Source organism: Sus scrofa, chromosome 2 (assembly GCF_000003025.6).
Source record: "Sus scrofa isolate TJ Tabasco breed Duroc chromosome 2, Sscrofa11.1, whole genome shotgun sequence".
NCBI lineage: Eukaryota > Metazoa > Chordata > Mammalia > Artiodactyla > Suidae > Sus > Sus scrofa.
In genome coordinates this window covers 33,188,832-33,211,326 of record NC_010444.4, presented here as the reverse complement: position 1 = coordinate 33,211,326, position 22,495 = coordinate 33,188,832, and the positions used below count along the sequence as shown (strand labels likewise).

Genomic DNA, 22,495 nt, shown 5'->3' with positions numbered 1-22,495 from the left:
TTCACCTCCAAGGACTTACCAGGTTGTTCGGTCAATAATTTCTGAGATGTTAGAAGAATTACCAGCCATCTGCTTTCAGGGTAAAAAACTAAAAAGAAGTACAATGTAGAGTCTCTCAGAGAACTAGGGGCTTAAATCCCCCTCATGGGGAGATTAAATGTCCACAGGTGGTTAGAATTAGGAGGCTGTGAACTTCCCCTGTGGATGTTGTCAGGGGTGGGGGGTGGGGCTCAGAGTCAGTAAAGAGCACTTCTAACTAGAATGCCAGGAAAGCCTTCTTGGGGAAAGTGAGTCTGATTTTTTTTAATGCTTATTTACTAATCAACAAATTGGTTTATTGCATTACGGGATCTGTAAAATAGATTACAGATTTAACATCCCTTAAAACAGGTTTTAAAATTATTTTAGGAGTTCCCATGTGGCGCAGTGGTTAGCGAATCCGACTAGGAACCATGAGGTTGCGGGTTCGGTCCCTGCCCTTGCTCAGTGGGTTAACGATCCGGCGTTGCCGTGAGCTGTGGTATAGGTTGCAGACGCGGCTTGGATCCCGCGTTGCTGTGGCTGTGGGTAGGCCGGTGGCTACAGCTCCGATTGGACCCCTAGCCTGGGAACCTCCATATGCCGCGGGAGCAGCCCAAGAAATAGCAAAAAGACAAAAAAAAAATAATAATAATTAAAAAAAAAGAAAAAGAAAATTATTTTAAATCCATTTTAAAAAGTTAAAATGACATTCACCTGTGTACATTAAACATTTCAAACTGATAATGTAAACCTTAAAAAAAACCCACTGATTCTTAGAATATGCACCTGGGTCTAATACTGTGTCACTCAATATGCTACTGAACACTTAGTTCTGAATAATCCTATTTTGAATTTTTTCATAAAATTGTCTGCAGACTTCAAAGTAGCATTTTAGAGAGAATAATGACAGCTTTAACTGACTCTTGTCAGTAGGTCATTATATATTTAATTTAAAAATACTTTCTATATAGATGCTGAGGTTCCTAGAAAACTCAGAGCAAAATCTGCTAAAAAGAAGACATTAGCATTTTATTTTTATATTAAACATATAAAAATTCAGCCCCAAAGTGCCCAGAGGCACTTTACTTTTGCCTCTGTTTAAACCATCTTTATTTAATTTTTTTTTTTTTTTTTTTTTTTTTTTTTTTTTTTTTTTTTGTCTTTTTGCTATTTCTTTGGGCTGCTCCCATGGCATATGGAGGTTCCCAGGCTAGGGGTCCAACCGGAGCTGTAGCCGCTGGCCTACCCACAGCCACAGCAAGGCGGGATCCGAGCCGCGTCTGCAACCTACACCACAGCTCACGGCAATGCCAGATCCTTAACCCACTGAGCAAGGGCAGGGACCAAACCCGCAACCTCATGGTTCCTAGTCGGATTCGTTAACCACTGCACCACGACAGGAACTCCCTTTATTTGATATTTTAAGGCAATAGTTATCAAAAAGGTTGTCTCTGTGATTCTTTTGAATGTGTCACCAGTTTTAGAGTCTACAAAGTTGTAGGCCTTCCTGATTTTTAATTCCATTCTGGAACCAAATATAATATACCCAATTAAAATTTAGAGGCTCCATCAAAAGATTCTTCTCTAAGTAGAGATATTTCTAGGTATCATTCAGCTTCTCCTGTGATTTTTGTCTTTTGTTTGGAGCATTTACTCCTTGGCAGGCTCTGACTTCTTTGTCCCCAGGACCAGCACTGTGAGATTGCCAGCAGCTCTGCTTCTCTCCTCATGCTCTCAGATGCAACTTCCTCTCACTACCTCTCCTACCTGGCTACTTATTAATAAGGGAATAACTCTAGGGAAAGGATAGTTTAGAATGCTTGGCCATCTCAATGGGCTTCGCTTCTTTCTGGGATCTTGTCTCCTTGCTCGAGTCCTGACTGCCTTAGTAACAATCTGATCCCTTAGAACAGATTTTTTTTTTTTTTAGGAGTTTCTGCTATGGCACAGTAGGTTAAGAATCTGACTTCAGCAGTTTGGGTGGCTATGGAGGCGAGTGTTCCATCCCCAGCCCAGCACAATGGCTTAAGGATCCAGCATTGCCACAGTTGAGGCATAGGTTGTAGGTGTGGCTCAGGTTCAGTCCCTGGCCCAGGAAATTCCATATGCCGCGTGTATAGACATTTAAAAAAAAAAAAAAGGATTCTTTAAACATTTTCCACTCTTTCTAGTATTTTCGTAAGACATTTAGACTGTTGTAAGTGAAGCCAATACAGCCTAGAAGAAATGGACCTAGACATGGGATAGAGGCAGGTGTTTTTGATCAGCAGAGACTGCAGACAAGTGCTTAGGCACAGATGTGGAGGCAGGAAAGTATATGGTACTTCCCTCGTGCCTGGAGAAAAGTAGGTCCTACTCCAGCTTAGATACATGGGTCAAGCAAATGAGATAGCATGAGGCCCCACAAGAGCATGAGGCCTGTTTGAGAAATGGTGAGACTTTAACAGAGTAGAAGGATTCTGGAGAAGTCTAAAAAAGTCAGCCCGCTGTATTCTAAGAGCAGCCCCTCAACCAATCCTCAGGACGACTCCAGTTATCAATTATCATCCCCCAACAGAGGAGGAACTTGAGATCCAAAATGATAAAACTACTTGCCCAGATCACACAGCTGATAAGCAGCAGAATTGGAATAAAAACCTGGATATCCAGACTTCAGGTGCCACGGTATTTTGCATGACCCCATAGCTGCTCACCTTGAGGAAGGCAAGAATTTCAGGTTCTAAAAACGAGATGATCCCATTGTCCCCTCTTTATTCTGCAAGTATTAACTGAACACTGACCATGCGTTGGGTGGGGAAGAGAAAAAGGTGACCTGGTACAGAACTCAAGGAAACATCAACATTTAGGAGTATGCAGGGAGCCATATGCATTTGTAGAATATCAAGTCCTCAGTGGGACAGGCAGGAGATGGATGGAGAGGCCAGAAAACAAACATTGTCACAGGTTCCATGTCCTCTGGGAGCTTGCAAAGTAGTCAAGTGTTTCCTTATCACAGTGATAAGAGTCACAGTGATGTAAGCCTTTTTCCTTTTGGGGTGGAGAGGGAAGAAGGACATAAATTAACCCTATGAGCTTACAGGCGTACAATAACTCTGCCCAGAGACATAGGACCCACAAAGCCAAAAATGTTTACTGTGAGACTTTTACAGAAAATGTTTGCCAGCTTCTGGTGAGTTCAGCCAATGGGAGGCATAATTGGGAAGTTAAAGAACCATTGAAGGGAAAAGCCAGGGTATTTTTCCCTCTTGCTCTGCCTTGCAAAGTACCTCACATAGGAAGTGCATTTTCCCCATGACTCTGGGTTCTGCTTGGTAATCCAAGCCCCTGGGCTTAGTTACTACCTTCTCTCTTTATCCCTTCCAGCCTGGGGATAGTAATGATTTCTTGCTGTTGTTAATGTTTGGGTTGCCTTACTGCCCTCTTAGGTTTCATAACGCTTTCACCACTCGTGTAACCAATTACCGGCATTAAATTTCTTACCGTTTTGTTTTTGTTTTTTTTTTCCCCTGGAAAGGATTTAGGTATTTATTTATAATTTTTATTTTAGATTTGAGTATAGCTGAACTATAATGTTATGTTAATTTCAGGTTCAGCAAAGTGATTCAGTTATACATATACATGTATCTATTCTTATTTCAGATTCTTTTCCCATATAGGAAAATATTATGGAATATTTAGTAGAGTTACCTGTATATCCCTCCTGCCTACCTTTCCCCTACCAAACACTAAGTTTGTTTTCTAGGTCTAGGAGTCTGTTTCTAAGTTCATTTGTATCATGTTTTAGATTCCATATATAAGTGATATATTTGTCTTTCTCTGACTTCACTTAGTCTGATGATCTCTAAGTTCACTCATGTTGCTACAAATGGCATTATTTCATTCTTTTCTATGACTAAGGAATTCTCCATTACATATGGGTGCCATATCTTCTTTAGTCATCGATCCACATCAATGGCTATTTAGGTTACTTCCATGTCTTGGCTATTGTAAATTGTGCTGGACTATACACTGGCATGTATGTGTCTTTTCAAATTATGGGTTTTTTCCTCCAGATATATGCCTAGGAGTGGGATTACTAGGTCATATAGTAGTGCTATTTTTCTTTTTTTAAGGAGCCTCCATACTCTTCTCCATCATGTTTGTGCCATCTTACATTCCCACCAAGAGTATGGGAGAATTCCCTTTTCTCCACACCCTCTCCAGCATTTATTACTTGTAGACTTTTTGATGATGGCCATTCTGACTAGAATGAAGTGATACCTCACTGTAGTTTTGATTTTCATTTCTCTAATAATTGGTGCTGTTGTGCATCTTTTCATGTGCCTGCTGGCCATCCGTATGTCTTCTTTGGAGAAATATCTATTTATATCTTTCACACATTTTTAAAGAATTTTTTATTATAGTTGATTTAAAATGTTCTGTTCTCTGTGTCCATGATTTTCTTTTTGTGGAAAGGTTCATTTGTGCTGTATATTAGATTCCAGATATAAGTGATATCATATGGTATTTGTCTTTCTCTTTCTGACTTACTTCACTTAGTATGAGAGTCTCTAGTTCCATCCATGTTGCTGCAAGTGATATTGTTTTATTCGCCTTTATGGCTGTGTAGTGTTTCATTGTATATATATACCACACTTTCTTAATCCATTCATCTATCAATGGATATTTAGGTTGTTTCCATGTCTTGGCTATTGTGAATAGTTCTGCAATGAACATACAAGTGCATGTATCTTTTTCAATGAAAGCTTTGTCTAGATATATGTCCAGGAGTGGAATTGCTGGATCATGTGGTAGTTCTATATTTAGTTTTCTGAGGTACCTCCATACTGTTTTCCACAGTGGTTATGCCAATTTACATTCCTACCAACAGTGTAGGAGGGTTCCCTTTTCTCCACACCCTCTCCAGCATTTATTTGTTGACTTGTTAATGATGACCATTCTGACTGGTGTGAAATAGTACCTCATTTTAGTTTTGATTTGCATTTCTCTAATAATTAATGATGTTGAGCATTTTTTAATGTGCCTGTTGGCCATCCATATGTTTTCTTTGGAAACATGTCTATTCAGATCTTCTACCAATTTTTCAATTGGGTTTTTGTTTTCTTTGCTATTGAGTTGTATAAGTTGTTTGTATATTTTGGAGACTAGCCCTTGAAGGTTGCATCATTTAAAAATATTTTCTTCCCCTTCTGTAGGTTGTCTCTTTGTTTTTGTTTTTGTTTTCATGGTTTCCTTTGCTATACAAGAGCTTGTCAGTTTGAGTAGGTCCCATTGGTTTATTTTTGCTTTTATTTCTGTTGCCTTGGGAGACTGACCTGAGAAAACATTTGTAAGGTTGAAATCAGAGAATGTTTTGCCTATGTTCTCTTCTAGGAATTTAATGGCATCTTGTCTTACGTTTAAGTCTTTAAACCATTTTGAGTTTATTTTTGTGCATGGTATGAGGCTGTGTTTCAGTTTCATTGATTTACATGCGGTTATCCAGTTTTCCCAGTACCTCTTGCTGAAAAGACTGTCTTTTTCCCTGTTCATTGGTCTGTCTGTTTGGTACCATTACCACACTGTCTTGATGACTGTGGCTTTGTAATATTCCCTAAAGTCTGAGAGAGTTATGTCTCCTGCTTGGTTTTTTGTTCCTCAGGATTGCTTTGGAAATTCTGGGTCTTTTGTGGTTCTGTACAAATTTTTGGATTGTTCCAATTCTTTGAAAAATGGGTAATTTGAAAGGGATTGCATTGAATCTGTAGATTTCTTTGGATAGTATTGCCATTTTAATGACAATAATTCTTCCAATCTGGGAGCATGGAATATCTTTCTACTTCTTTGAATCCTCTTTAATTTCCTTGATTGATGTTTTATAGTTATTATTGTATAAGTCTTTTGCCTCCATGGTCAGGTTTATTCCTAGGTATTTAATTTGGGGGGGGGGCAATTTCAAAAGGTATTGTCTTTTTATATTCCTGTCTAATATCTCATTGTTAGTATTTAGAAATGCAACTGATTTCTGAATGTTAGTCTTATATCCTTTTATTTTGATGAATTCATTGATCAGTTTGAGTAGTCTTTGGTGTAGTCCTTAAAGTTTTCTATATATAGTATCATGTCATATGTATAGTGACAATTTTACCTCTTCTCTTCCAATTTGGACACCTTTTACTTCTTTTGTTTGTCTGATTGATGTGGCTAGGACTTCCAATACTATGATGAATAAAAGTGGTGGGAGTGGACATCCTTGTTTTGTTCCAGATTTCGGCAAGAGGACTTTTCTCCATTGGCTATTATATTCACTGTGAGTTTGTCATAATGGCTTTGATTATGTTAAGGTTTGTTCCCTCTATACCCACTTTGGTAAGAGTTTCTGTCATGAATGAATGTTGGATTTTGTTGAATGCTTTTTCTCTGTCTATTGAGATGATCATGTGGTTTTTGACTTTTGTTTATGTGGGGTATGACATTGATTTGCATATGTTGAACCATCCTTGTGAACTTGGGATGAATCCAACTTGGTCGTGGTGTATGATCTTTTTTATGTTGCTGTACTTGGTTGGCAAAAATTTTGTTGAGAATTTTTGTGTCTATATTCTTCAGAGATCAATATCATATTTTCTCTTTTGGTAGTATCTTTTCCTGGTCTTGGTATTAGGGTGATGATGGTAGGCTTCATAGAGTGTCTTTGGGAGTGTTCCTTCTTCAACCTTTTGGAAAAGTTTAAGAAGGATAGGTATAATTTCTTCTTTGTATATTTGGTAGAATTTGCCTGTGAAGCCATGGTCCTGGACTTTTGTTTGTAGAGGGTGTTTTTTTAATTATATATTCAATCTCATTTCTAGTGATTAGTTTGTTCAATTGATCTATTTCTTCTTGATTCAGTTTTGGCAGGCTGTAAGTCTCTAGAAATTTGTCCATTTCTTCCAGGTTGTCAAATTTGAGTCTGGCCAGAGGTTTGTCAATTTTGTTTGCACTTTCAAAGAACCAGCTCTTGGTTTTATTTTTTTTCTGTTGTTTTTTGAAACTATTTTGATTTCTGCTTTGATCTTTATGATTTCCATCCTTCTGGTGACATTAGGTTTTGTTTGTTCTTTTTCTAATTCTTTTCGGTGGTAGGTTAAGTTGTTGATTTGAGATTTTTCTTCTTTTCTGAAGAAGGCCTGTATGGTTATGAACTTCCCTCTAAGAACGTCTTTTGCAGCATCCCATAAATTGTGTTTTCATTATATTTGTCTCAAGGTATTTCTTAGTTTCCCTTTTGATTTCCTCACTGACCCATTGTTTTTTTAGTAGCACATTGTTAGCCTCCATATAGTCAGTTTATTCTCATTTCTTTTCCTGTGATTAATTTCTAGTTTCTAACCAGGGTAATCAGAGAAGATACTTGAAATAATTTCTATATTCTTAAATTTGTTAAGGTTAGTTTTTTGACCCAATATGTGCTCAATCCTTGAGAATGTTCCATGTGTACTTGAAAAGAATGTATATTCTGATTTTTTTGGATGTGATGCCCTGAAAATATCAACAAAGTCTAACTTTTCTATTGTGTCATTTAGGGTCTCCATTGCCTTACTGATTTTTCTGTCTAGAAGATCTGTCCATTGATGTGAGTGGGCTATAAAATTCTCCTAATATTATAGGATTCCCATCAATTTCTCCTTTTATGCCTGTTAGTATTTGTTATATGTATTTGGGTGCTCCTACATTAGGGACATATATATTGAAGAGTGTAATATCCTCTTATTGAATTGTTTCTTTTGTCATTAAATAATGTCCTTCTTTGTTTTTCTTTATGGCCTCTTTTTTAAAGTCTATTTTGTCTGATATGAGTATTGCAACTCCTGCTTTCCTGTCTTTTCCATTCATAAGAAATATCTTTTTTCATCCCCTCACTTTTAACTTATATGTTTCCTTTTCCCTAAGGTGAACATCTTGTAGGCAACATATTGTAGGCTCTTGTTTTTTTATCCAGTCTGCCATGCTATGTCTTTTGATTGGAATATTCAGTCCATTGACATCTAAGGTAATTATTGACAAATACATATTTATTTATTAATACACCTTTTTTTCTGGTTGATTCTATGTTTCTCCTTTGTTCTTTTCTTTGTTGGATGATTTCCTTTTATGCTTGTGTCCTCTTCTTTTTGGTTTTTGTGAATGTATTATTTGGTTTGGGTTTGTGGTTGCCTTGTTTCTCAAGTATGTTGACCCCTTCCCATATCTGCTTGCTTTAGCATAATAGTCATATAGGTTCAAACACATTCTTAAAATGTAGGGAAAGAAAGTAAGAAAAACCAGATTTTTTTATGATTTTGATGCTCCCCCATTTTTTGTCTTTTGTGGCATATGGAGGTTCCCAGGCTAGGGGTTGAATGGGAGCTATAGCTGCCAACCCACACCACAACCACAGCAACACAGGATCTGAGCTGCATCTGCCACCTATAGCACAGCTCATGGCAATGCTGGATCCTTAGCCCACTGAGTGAAGCAAGGAATTGAACCTGTGTCCTCATGGATACTAGTCAGATTTGTTTCCGCTGAGGCATGATGGGAACTCCCTTGATGCCCTTTCTTAACATTTTCATGTTTAGACTTTTGTTGTTCCTTGTGTTTACTATTGCCTTTACAATAGGTTTTTGTTTTTGTTTTTTTCCTTTTGGATCTGTATACTGGCTTATTTAAATGATTACCTTCCAGTTGTGAATTCCTCCATCCTATTGCTTCTTATTTCTTTTTTATTTAGAGGAGTCTTTTCAGTATTTCTTTTAGAATGGGTTTAGTATTGCATTTCTCTTTTAGTTTTTGTTTGTTGGAGAAATTCTTTATTTCTTCTTTTTTTTTAATTTTTATTTTTTTTCCCACTGTACAGCAGGGGACCAAGTTACTCTTACATGTGTACATTTTTTTTCCCACCCTTTCTTCTGTTGCAATATGAGTATCTAGACATAGTTCTCGATGCTACTCAGCAGGATCTCTATGTAAATCCATTCCAAGTTGTATCTGATAACCCCAAGCTCACGATCCCTCCCACACCCTCCCTCTCCCATCAGGCAGCCACAAGTCTATTCTCAAAGTCCATGATTTTCTTTTCTGGGGAGATGTTCATTTGTGCTGGATATTAGATTCCAGTTATAAGTGATATCATATGGTATTTGTCTTTGTCTTTCTGACTCATCTCACTCAGTACGAGATTCTCTAGTTCCATCCATGTTGCTGAAAATGGCATTATGTCATTCTTTTTTTATGGGTGAGTAGTATTCCATTGTGTATATACACCACCTCTTCTGAACCCAATCATCTCTTGATGGACATTTGGGTTGTTTCCATGTGAATAGTGCTGCAATGAACATGAGGGTGCATGTGTCTCTTTTAAGTAGAGTTTTGTCCGGATATATGCCCAGGAGTAGGATTGCGGGGTCATATGGAAGTTCTATGTATAGCTTTCTAAGGTATCTCCAAACTGTTCTCCATAGTGGCTGTACCACTTTATATTCCCACCAACAGTGCAGGAGGGTTCCCTTTTCTCCACACCCCCTCTAGCACTTGTTATTTGTGGACTTATGAATGATGGCCATTCTGACTGGTGTGAGGTGGTATCTCATGGTAGTTTTGATTTGCATTTCTCTTATAATCAGCGGTGTTGAGCATTTTTTCATGTGCTTGTTGGCCATCTGTATACCTTCCTTGGAGAAATGTCTATTCAGATCTTTTGCCCATTTTTCCATTGGGTGGTTGGCTTTTTTGCTGTTGAGTTGTATAAGTTGCTTGTATATTCTAGAGATTAAGCCCTTGTCGGTTGCATCATTTGAAACTATTTTCTCCCATTCTGTAAGTTGTCTTTTTGTTTTCTTTTTGGTTTCTCCTATTTTAAATGAAATTCTTGCTGGGAAGAGTATTCTAGGCTGCAAATGTTTCCCTTCGAGAACTTTGAATGTATCTTGCTACTCTCTTCTGGCCTGTAGTGTTTCTGTAGAGAAATCAGCTGGAAGCCTTATGGGGGTTCACTGATAATTAATTGTTTTTCTCTTGCTACCTTTAGAATCCTCTTAATCTTTAACTTTGGCCATTTTTATTATAATATGTCTTAATGTAGTCTTGCTTGGGTCCAACTTGTTTGGGGCCCTCTGTGCTTCCTGTATCTTGATATGTTTCCTTAGATTTGGAAAGTTTTCAGCCATGATTTCTTCAAATATATCTGCAATCCCCTTTTTGTTTTTCTTCTCTTTCTGGAATCCCTATTATGCATAGATTGGTGCACTTTATGTTAATCCATAGATCTCTTATATTGCTTTCTTTTTTTTTTTTTTAGGGCTGCACCCATGTTATATGGAGGTTCCCAGGTTGGGGTCTAGGGATCAAATTGGAGTTGTAGCTGCCAGGCCTCACCACAGCCACAGCAATGTGCGATCTGAGCCGTGTCTGCAATCTATACCACAGCTCATGGCAACACTGGATCCTTAACCCACTGAGCAAGGCTAGGGGTTGAACCCACATCCTCATGAATACTAGTTGGGTTCGTTAACCACTAAGCCTTGACAGGAACTCTGCTTTCATGCTTTTTTCATTTCGTTTTCTGTCTGCTGTCCTGATTGGGTTATTTCCATTATTCTATCTTCCAAGTCACTAATTTGTTCCTCTGCATTATTGATTCTGTTCTTTAGTGCCTTTAGCTCAGTTTGCATCCCTGCAAATGAATTTTCTAATTTTTATTGGCTCCTCCTTATATTCTAATTTCTTTGTAAAGTAACCTGCATTAATATTTATATCTGCTCTTAATTCCTTCATATCCACTTGTAATCCCTTCAGTTTTTTCACAATCTCCTTTTTGAGCTCAGTGTCTGTTAGACTGCAGAGGTCTGTTTCATTGTTAGCTGCTTCAGGTTAATTCTCCCTTTCTTTTTACTGGGAATTGTTCCTGAGCTTCTTCATTTGGCTTATATTTTTCTTATTCTGTGAGTTTAGGGAAAACAACTACCATAGTCTTAGAGAGCTATTTATGTGCACAAACACCCCTGGTATTTTATGAGGGCTCACTATTTATTTTTAGGATGCCAAGCGGGTTTCCAGGGAGATGTAGGCAATGAGCAGGGCTAGTAGCCAGTGCCTGGTTGCTGGACCCTTGACAGTGGCAAGGAACCTTGGGAAGATGGTGTATGCTGCTCCTATTTGCAGGGCCCTGGGAAATGGCAGTGACTCTCAGGCAGGTAGGGGTAGTGTCCAGAGCATTTGGCAAGGGCAACAGTGGGGTATGTTTGTTCCCAGGGGAGTAAGAGCAACAACAGGTGGTGATCAATTGCAGTGCCATCTTCTGTGCCAACCTCTGCGGTGACTGGGGCCAGAGGTGATGGCTGTTCACAGATCCCTAGTGTTGTCAGGCCAAGCCCAACTCTGGAGTCTGAGATGACTGAGTTTACCCCTGCTTCCTGTAGACCATGCAAGAGGTGCCCCTTCACACTTGGCGCCCACACAGGAGGCACCACCACCCTTAGCCCATGTGAGAGAGGCCCATTGCCCACACAAGAGGCACCTAACCCCCTGTAGTTCCAAGCTCTGAGGGTCCATGTGTGCAGAGAAAAATGCTCCAATGGTGGTCCATTCCTTTTCCTCTTGCCCTCCCCAGTAATAGTGCCTTGGTTCTCCTGTGGGCCCAGACCCCTTCCCTGGTTCCCTCAGCTGTGGTACTCTCCTCCTGAGCCCTTGGCACACCATTCCCTAGCCCCTCAGACTGTCTCCACACAGCCAACCCTAGAACTGACCTCCAGAGCCCGAGTCTCAGCTCCCAGACTCCACCTGAGCATCTCAGGCTGTGGTGTCCTGGGAGGTTGTAGCAATGGTCTATGCAGATTTCTCTCTGCTTTGCCTTCCTCATTTTAGATGCTGTACTTTTTTCTGAGGCTTTGAGGTCCCTCCATCTTTGCTGATCTCCCCATCAGGAGGCTCCCCAGGTTGTGGGTTCCTTTCCTCCTTCACAGCTCCCTCTCAGGAGTGCTAGTCCCATCCTAATTCCATTCCCTCCCTCTCCCTCCCTCTCTCTCCCTCTCTTTCTCCCTCTCTCTCTCTCCATCTCTCCCTTTTTCCTTTTGTTCTACCCAGTTATGTGGAGGGTTTCTTACCCTTTTTGGAGGTTTAAGGTCTTCTGCCAGAGTTCAGTAGATGTTCTGGTGAATTGCTCCACATGTAGATGGGTTTTGGGTTTGTTTTTTGTTTTTTTTTTTTTGATGTGTTTATTGGAGAAGGTGAATGCCACATCTCACTCCTCCACCATCTTGATCCTGCCTTGTCTCACCCATTTTTAATTGAGTTGTTTTTGTTTTGGGGGGTTTTTGATATTGAGTTGTATAAGCTGTTTGTATATTTTGAAGATTAATCCCTTGTCAGTCTCATCATTTGCAAATATTTTCTCCCATTCTGTAGATTGTCTCTTCATTTTATTTATGGTTTCCTTTGTTGTGTAAAAGCTTTTAAGTTTAATTAGATCCTATTCATTTATTTTTTGTTTTGTTTTCATTACTCTAGAAGGCAGATCAAAAAAGCTATCACTGTGATTTTTGTCCAAGTGTGTTCTGCCTATTTTTTTCCTCTAGGAGTTTTTTAGTATCCAGTCTTACATTTAGATCTTTAATCCATTTTGAGTTTATTTTTGTGTATGGTATTAGAAAGTGTTCTAATTTCACTCTTTTACATGTAGCTGTCCAGTTTACTCAGTTCCACTTATGGAAAACTCTGTCTTTTCTCCATTGTATATTCTTCTCTCCTTTGTCATAGATTAGTTATCATAGACGTATGGGTCTATTTCTAGGCTTTTTATCCTGTTCCATTTATATTACTATTTTTGTGCCAGTAACATACTGTTTTGATTACTGTAGCTTTGTAGTATAGTCTGAAATCAGAAACCCTTATTCCTCTAGCTCCATTTTTCTTTCTCAGGATTGCTTTGGCTACTCTGGGTCTTTTTTGTTTCCATACAAATTTTAAGATTTTTGTTTGTTTGTCTTAGATGTGGAAAAGATGTCATTTGTAATTTGATAGGGATTGCATTGAATCTGAAGATTGCCTTGCGTAGCACAGTCTTTTTGACAATATTGATTCTTCTAATTCAAGAACATGGTATATCTTTCCATTTGTTTCTGTCATCTTTGATTTCTTTCATCAGTGTCTTATAGTTTTCAGAGTATAAGCATTTTGCCTCTTTAAGTAGGTTTATTCACAAGTATTTTGTTCTTTTTGATGTGATTGTAATAGGATTATCACCTTTATTTCTCTTTCTGATATTTCATTTTTAGTGTATAGGACTACAAAAGATTTCTGTGTATTAATTTTGTATCCTGCAAATTTACTGCATTCATTCATGAGCTCTTACAGTTTTCTGGTAATTCCTTTACGGTTTTTTATCTATAGTATCATGTCATCTGCAAACAGTGACAGTTTTACTTCTTTTCCAATTTAGATTCCTTTTATTTCTTTTTATTCTCTGATTGCTGTAGCTAGGACTTCCAAAACTATGTTGAAAAATACATTCTTATCTTTTTCCTTAGAGGAAATGCTTTCAGCTTTTCGCCATTGAGAATGATGTTAGTCATGCTTTTGTCATATATTGCCTTTATTATGTTGAGGTAGGCTCCTTCTATGCCCACTTTCTGGAGGGTTCTTATTATAAACAGGTATTGGATTTTGTCAAAAGTTTTTTTCTGCACCTATTGAGATGATCATATGGTTTTTATTCTTCAATTTGTAATGTGGTGTATCACACTGATTTCAAGAAACTGAAAAATTCTTGCCTCTCTGGGGAAAATCCCACTTGATCATGGTGTATGGTCCTTTAAATGTATTGTCAGATTTAGTTTGCTTGTATCTTGTTGACGATTTTCACATCTATGTTCATCAGTGATGATTGCTGTAATATCACTTATAGCTGGTATCTAATATACAGCACAAATGAAGCTTTCCACAGAAAAGAAAATCATGGACTTGGAGAACAGACTTGTGGTTGCCCAGGGGGAGGGAGTGAGATGGATTGGGAGCTTGGGGTTAATGGATAACAGATACAAACTATTGCTTGGAATGAATTAACAATGAGATCCTGCTGTGTATCACTGAGAACCAAGTCTAGTTACATATGATGGAGCATTATAATGGGAGAAAAAAGTATGTATACATGTATGTACTGGGTCCCCATGCTGTACAGTGGGGGAAAAAAATTGTGTTGGGGAGATAATGATATTTTTTTTTTTATCTGTCTTGTTTTGGTATCAAGGTGATGGTGGCCAGATAGACTAAGTTTGGGAGTGTTCCTTCCTCTGCAGTTTTCTGGAATAGTTCAGAAATACAGGGGTTAACTCTTCTCTAAATGTTTGTTAGAATTCACCTATGAAGCCATCTGGTCCTAGACTTTTATTTTTGGAAGTTTTTTGTTTTGCTTTGTTGTTTGGTTTGTTTTTTAGGGCCACACCTGTGGCATATGGAGGTTCCCAGGATAGGGATCTAATCGAAGCTACAGCTGCCAGCCTATGCCACAGTCACAGCAACACAGGATTCAAGCTGCATCTGTGACCCACACCACAGCTCACAGCAAAGCCAGATCCTTAACCCACTGAGTGAGGCCAGAGATCGAACCCACAACCTCATTGTTCCTAGTTGGATTCATTTCTGCTGTGCCACGATGGGAACTTCTGGAAGTTTTTTAATCAGATTTAATTTCAGTACTTGTGACTGGCCTATTCATATTTTGTATTTCTTCCTAGTTCAGTCTTAGAAGATTATTGCTTATAGTAGTTTTTTATGATCCTTTTTATTTCTGTGATATCAGTTGTAACTTCTTTTTCATCTCTAATTTTATTGAATTAAGCCTTCTCCTTTTTTTGCTTGATGTGTGTGGCTAAAGTTTTAACAATTTTGTTGATCTTTTCAAAAAATAAGCTTTTAGTTTCATTGATATTTTCTGTTTTTTAAATCTCGATTTCATTTATTTCTGCTCTGATATTTATTTCCTTTTACTAATTTTGGGTTTGTTATTCTTTCTCTAGTTGCTTTTAGATATACATTTAGGTTGTTTGGGATTTTTTCTTACTTCCTAAAGTGGGATTGTATTGCTGTAAACTTCCTTCTCAGAACTGCTTTTGCTGCATCCTATAACTTTTAGATAGCCATATTTTCCTTGCTATTTGTCTCTAGGTATTTTTTTATTTTCTCTTTGATTTCTCAAGTGATCCATTGGTTGTTTAGTAGCATGTTATTTAGTCTCTGTGTTTATATTTTTTGCAATTTTTTTCTTGAAGTTTATTTCTAAACTTATAGAGTTGTAGTTGGAAAAGTTGCTTGATATGATTTTAATTTTCTAATTTACCAAGGCTTGCTTCATGGCTCAGCATGTGATCTGTCCTGGAGAATATTTCATGGGCACTTGAAAAGAATGTGTATTTTACATCTTTCAGATGGAATGCTCTATAAAGATCAAATAAGTTTCTCTAGTCTAATGTGTCATTTAAGGCCTGTGTTTCTTTGTTGTTTTTCTGTCTGGATGATCTGTCCATTGATGTAAGTGAGGTGTTAAAGTCCCTCACTATTGTTTCACTGACCATTGCTCCTTTTATGGTGGTTAGCAGTTACCTCATGTATTTAGGTGCTCCTATGTTGGGTGTATGTGTATTTATAATCACAATATCTTCTTCTTGGATTGATCCCCTGTCTTCTTTGTTTCTTATAACAGTCTTTATTTTAAAGTCTATTTTGTCTAATATGTTTATTTCTACTCCAGCTTTCTTTTGGTTTCCACTTGCATGGAATACCCTTTTCCATCCCCTCACTTTCAGTCTATATGTGTCCATAGATCTGAAGTAGGTCTCTTGTATATGGCATATATATGGGTCTCGTTTTTTGTATCCATTCAGCTAGTCTGTCTTTTGATTGGAGCATTTAAAATTTTTCTACATTTTAAATACTCAGAGTATTTAAGTTATCCTGGTAGATCGGATGGAATTTGGTCTAGTTGGCTAGGCCCCTCTTCTCTTGAATAAGGGGTAAGGACATGCATGCAACTAGCAACCATGTCCCCTACTGTTGACTTGGAGGAAATGATGAGCTAAAGGGAGGCTAAACTGTGGCAGGGACTCTACCTGAGCTTTTAGGACACAGGAAAGAAATATCTTCAGCCCCCAGTTGTCTTTCAGCCATCTTGACCTTGGTCAGCCCAGCGAGGAGGAATTCAAATGTCTCTTGGTATAATATTTCCCCAGGCTAACATTAGTGTAACATAATTCTTCATCTGGCTAAGCAAGAAAACAAATCATTCTTTGTCAAGTGCAAAGTTATCCCTTTCTGACACACAAAAGGGAAATGGGCAGACCCTGTGACTTTTCAGTTCACTCATAAATCTCATGTGTGAAGCTTTTTGTTGGCAAAAATGTCAAATATTTGTGAGTTTATAGCTCATTAAATCGATCTATAGTATGTTTAAATTCATGGAGTTTTATTTGCAGAATAAATGCACACTTTCTTCTAGTAATCCTTGCAATAAAAATAAAGTCTGTCCCAAGTTCCTTAGCTATGGGGTAATCGGTATCAGAAAAACATGACTTAAACTCCAGAAATGGGGGGTTAGCCACCTTCAGATTTGTCTGAGTTTATTCACTGCCTTGCTTGCATTCAAAAACCTCATATTGAGAAAATTACCTGTGTTTGCAAGGTTTCCTTTCAAAGAACAGCTAGTGCTTATAAAGCTCATAAAATGGAGCATAAAAGACAAAACCAGCCATTCTAACATTCAAAGGAAAAAAGCACGGAAAAAGTAAATACTTGTATAGTTTGTCTAAGTGTAATGAACCAAGTGGCACCAAATTACCCATATTTGGAGCAATTTCTGAGTAACAAAATGGAGACTTGCTGAAGCAAATTGAGAGGAAATGTATTCCATGACAAAACAAGATTACAGGGACCTTCAGATAGACTGGGGTTTCACCCAATGCCCCCAGTTCATGTTTTCATCTAGAGGAAGAAGCTTGCAGATTATAGTGCCTGGCCCTTCAAATGTGTTTTTTAGACAGGACCTCCATCTAGTGGTTTACTCTGGAAATTATCTCACAGCGTGTTTTATCACACATACAAACACATACACACACACACACAATTCCCTTTCACAAATTTTTGAGAATAGAAAAATAGTTATCCCTCTTGTTGCCTGGCAGGGTTCCCCCTGAACCCACTGAACCTTGTCCCTCCATTGCCAAGAACTAAAGATTTCTTAACCTCTAGATTTTGTAATAACCTGTCTGTTCATGGCAATCTCTTATCCAGTTTGTCTTTGCACATGGAAGAAAAGTGACTTCTAATGATCAAGAGGAACAAATTTTTTGTGTGTGAAGTGGTGTATACATGTGTATGTGTTTGGTCAGGGTATTCTGAAGAAGAGCTCAGTTGTGGAACTGAGTGGACCATGGCAATTGCTAAAGGTGGGACATAGGATACAGATCAGTAAGAATAACAGGAGAAGGAGTGAATGAGAATGAATGAATGGACAGTGAGACACAAGCAGGTGCACGAACATGCAGAGGAGGGACAGCATAGTGCCTCACAGGACTGGGAAGCAGAATGTGGCCGAAATGAGACCAATAACAATACCTAATTCATAGCCCTGAGCAAGTGACCTCAGGTTGCCTGAGCCCCTTGATCCTACCAGCATGTGACTTCTCCATCTAAGCTTAAGACATTCTCTGTCAGTGTTATTTCAAAGATTCTTTGGCCACATACCACTTTGCAGTTCTAAGTAAGTGCTACAGACATTTTTCCCCCTTGTATATATAATCTGGCACAATTTTGATGGTAAGGTTGTCCCCCAGGACCATCCCAGATCTCTAGGCTCACCCTTCTATAAATAATTAGGCCAGTGGCAATACTTAGCACTGATGCAGTTTTCTCCATTCTTTAATATTTCCTTAATTCCACCCTTAAAGATTTTTCAGTGCCGTCTTTTGCATGCTTCCACATATGCCACTAACTGTTTTCCCCATCATTGTTTCCATTTATGTTTTCCATTATTCTTTTGCGTCTTTCTATTTATGGGCTTCCTTTATTTGACATGCCTCCTTTCAGCCACACTAAGAACAGTGTCTTTAAAGGAGCTCTTTATTGCCCATCAAGGGAGAATCGGAAAATATGACATGGGAAAGCAGATGAATGATAATGCGTAGGAAAGGAGTTCTAAGAAACCATCAAAGCATTAGAATAGAAGGAGAGAGATACAGAAGTACACCAGATAACTCATCAACTTTAGGGCAGTGGCTTTTTTGAGTTGATGGCACACTTTCAAATGCTAAAATTTTTGGTAGCATAGGTGAGGTGAATGTGCGGCAGAATTTTTTTTTTTCCACAAAAGTGACCAAAACAATGTCATTCCACATACTCTTCTTAAAATGAGACTTTGGCATCCTGCCCATTGAAAGGTGGGTCTATGTCCCCTACCATTGAATCTGAGAGGTCTGTGAGCTACTTAGAGCCAATAGGATGCAGTGATAGTAAATTCCAAAGCTAGCTCAAAAAGGGTGAGGTTCCCTCTGCCTTGTCCACAGACATACCTGTACTGAGGCCTTTAGTCATTGTGCAAGCAGCCCAATTGTTCTGAGGCTGCCAGTACTTGTGAGGAAGCCAAATATGCTATGAAAATACCATATAGAGAAGCCCTGAGACTTAGAAGGGGAGATACAAGGGAGAGAGACACCTGAGTGCTCCCAGCTGCTTCAGGCTCCTCCTGTTCCAGCTGCAGCTGCCAACTGACTGAAACCAAAGAAGAGACTCTAAAATCATCCAGCAGAGCCTTTCCCCAAATCATTATCCCACAGAAACCCAAGAGAGATAATAAAATAATCATTGTTTTAAACCACCAAGTTTTGAGTACTTTACTACACAGCAACAGAAAGTTGGAACAGAATGAATGACTTAGAACTAGGCTGAACAGTCAGAAATCATTAGAATGCAGTGGCTGCCATCCAATCATCATGCCTCATGCTGGCCACAAAAACATGCTTGATTTCTTCCACAGACTCACTCAATGGGGTTCCCTTTTGGGGATACTCAATCTCCACTGAATATTCTTTCTTGGACCTGGCTAAATATTATTATCTATACCCTGCCCTACAGGGCCTCCCTGACCAGCTCAATTTAGTGCTTCATTTAATGGACATTAACATAACAGTAGAAGTATTTGGATCAAAATCTAGTGGCTCACCCAGCACCCATATCTTAGTTTCTAACACCATTCTCCAATAAAAGAAAGCAGGGCTCCTTGGTGGAATGGCCAATTCCAGAGCTGGGGCGGGGGACATACAGTGTGAATCTGGAGAATCTTGCAGTACCAGAAAGTAAATCAGTACTCCAAAAAAAGGAAAGCATGTCAAAATTTAGAAGTTTGGGATTATATACACACTACTGTGTATAAAATAGGTAAACAACAAGGACCTACTGTATAGCATAGGGAACTATCCTCAGCATCTTTTAATAACCTATATTGGAAAAGAATTTGAAAAAGAATACATATATATACATATATGTATATATATATAACTGAATCACTTTGCTGAATACAGGAAACTAACACATTGTAAATTAACCATAATTCAATAAAAAGTTTTTAATTAAACAAGATTCAAACTGAAAGAGCTCCCAAATGGCCAAAACTGGAACAATTTGAACAGCAAAATAACATAGTATTAGATTATTACCCAAAGTACGAAATACATTCTCATGAATCCCCCTCTTAATAGTGACCAAAAAAACCAATACTAACAATCACATGTATTACTATGTGACAGGTCCTGTTCTAAACACTTTGGAAATATCAACTACCTTAATCCTTACAGGGTAGATATTGTAATTGTCATTTTACAGATGAGGAACCCAAGGTGTATTATGTTAATGTGCAGATGGAAAAGGATACCGGAGTTTCTGCTATGGCACAATGGGATAGGCTTGGCATCTCTGCAGCAACAAGATGCAGGTTCTATCCCAGCTGGCATGGTTAGTTAAAGGATCTGGCATTGCTGTTACTGTGGCTTGGTCTGATCCCTGGCCTGGGAATTCCATATGCTGCAGGGTGACCAAAACAAACCACTTTTTTTTAAAGATGCAATTAGTATAGTACATTGTAGGTACTGGCCACCAGCCCTAAGAAACTATCTGTGGGATACTGACCACCTTAGACTCTGTCCAGCTACCCAAGAGCTGGGTATTAGTGTACCCTTTCAAGACACACGAAGAGGTTCTGATAGAAATTCCTCAGTGTGGAAATTCCCAAGTGATGAAATGGGTTAAGGATCCAGCATTGCTGCAGCTATAGCACAGTCTGCAGCTGCAGTGTAGGTTTAATCCCTGGCCCAGGAACTATCATATTCCATGGGAGGAGGACCAAAAAAAAAAGAAATTTCTCGATGTCAGCCTAGAACTTGAACCTAGGTTTGAGGTTGTGTGTGGTTCTCCCACATAAGCAAAATAGTAAATGCTGAGACTGTGATAATAATTATATTGAGATTATACTAAGATGACACAGTTTTAGTAAGATTCATTGTAGAGTCTCAGAAGTTGTATGAAGTCCCTAAGACCCCAAGGAAAAGACTGTTGTTAACCTATTAAGTAAAGATACAGTAAAATATTTGCCCAAACAAGAGACCTGGAACAATCCATTCAATGGAGAAACAGCAAAACCTCTCAAGCAGAACCCAGTTAACCTGAACTCTGTTCCCAGAATTTTAGCTGAGTTCCATTTCTTGGAGGAGAAACACACAAGAGAACAAGCTGATTTTTTTTTTTTTTTTTCCTCTTGAACAAAATAACAATCACAACAACACCCAGAGGTCTTCTGGGGTCAGAACAAAGTCAAGGTCCAGCCTCCAGCCCTTACCATGAAATACACACCCCTGTATTAGAACAAAGAATAATGGCTCCAGAGTGCAGAGCAGAGAGCAGACAGTGGAAAGGGGTGAAATATTGACTACAAAGTACCCAATTTGTGCCAGATATCATCCAGGATCCTTTACTTTTTCTCATATAACTTTTGAGAAAAGTTCTATTAACACCATTTCCCATGTGAACTCAAGACTCCAAGAGGTAAAATAATTTGCCTGAGGTCACACAGCTGATAAGAGACAAAGATGGTATTTGAATCCAGCAGAGACTGGCTCCAAAGCCTTTGTCTTTCCTTGTAAAACCACAACCCAAGGAGCGTAGTTAAAGGTAAAGGCAGACCACCAAGCTGGAGAGAAGGCTAATTGCTAAAGACAAAGCTCCAGAAAGGACCTCGTGGCTCTATGAGAAAATGCAGGTCCCAAGTGCCATGTTTGTAAGTAGGGATCAATCTGCAACTGGAAGTAGACGGACGAAACATCCTAAAGTGTGATGGGTAACTCAGCAGGAAATAGTTCAATTCGGGAAATATCTGGAATCCATCAAAGAAGGTTAGACTGCAGAGTCTTTCTGTTTCTGGGAAGTAGAGAATGAGTTTCATTTGCATATCTTCCAATTCTCCCCTGACCATAACCTAATATTTGTGTGCTTAACTGTGGGTAGGATACTTTCCTGCTTTTTCTCATTTAGTTCTTATAACAGCTTTAGGAGGTGGATAACACACTTATCTGATTCATAATAAGAAACTGAGAACCAACTTGCTTAACTACCAAATCTATTGTCAGAAAGTCAGTGTAGAGCCAGGTACTCTGATTCCAGAATCCAAGCTCTTAATCACTAAGAGGAAAAAAAACAAAGTTCAAATACTGTGGTTTAACCCATATTATTTAGTCTGTTAAGAATATTATGTTTTCGAGTTCCCGTCATGGCACAGCAGAAACGAATCTGACTAGGAACCATGAGGCTTTGGGTTCGATCCCTGGCCTCACTCAGTGGGTTAAGGATCTGGTGTTGTGGTGAGCTGTGGTGTAGGTTGCAGACGAGGCTCAGATCTGATGTTGCTGTGGCCCGTGGTGTAGGCCAGTGGCTATAGCTCTGATTAGACCCCTAGCCTGGGAACCTTCATATGCCATGAGTGTGGCCCTAAAAAAAACCGACAAAAAGACAAAAAGAATATTATGTTTTATGGCCAGTGTGCTGCTGAATTTAATTTTATTCTAGTCAAAAATTTTGTTAGCATTGAGTTTTATTACCATAGTTTTGAATTTTAGTATAACTACAATACTTGGCTTATTGTTAATACCCTATTACATGTTTTATTTTTGTACTGTTGTTTTAGTTTTATGATGATGATTATTAGCATTTTTAGTTCTAGATTTTATTATTGCTACCACATTTAGCATTTTTTTAATGTTATTGAAGTATAGTTGATTTACAATGTTGTATTAATTTCTGCTACACAGCAAAGTGTTACACACACACACATATATATATATTCTTTTTCATATTATTTTCCATTATGGTTTATCACAGGATATTGACTATAGTTCCCAGTGCTATACAGTAGGACCTTGTTATTTGTCCATATTGTATATAAGAG

At 38.5% G+C, this 22,495-nt stretch overlaps 2 long non-coding RNA genes across 3 annotated transcripts in view; one reads left to right on the top strand and one right to left on the bottom strand.

Moving 5' to 3' along the window:
* LOC102165168 overlaps nt 1-22,495 on the bottom strand; it is a 100,753-nt gene that overhangs the window by 23,471 nt on the left and 54,787 nt on the right. The gene's annotated exons all lie outside the window — the stretch shown is intronic.
* The window catches only part of LOC110259287, a 54,163-nt gene that overhangs the window by 4,571 nt on the left and 27,097 nt on the right, over nt 1-22,495 (top strand). The gene's annotated exons all lie outside the window — the stretch shown is intronic.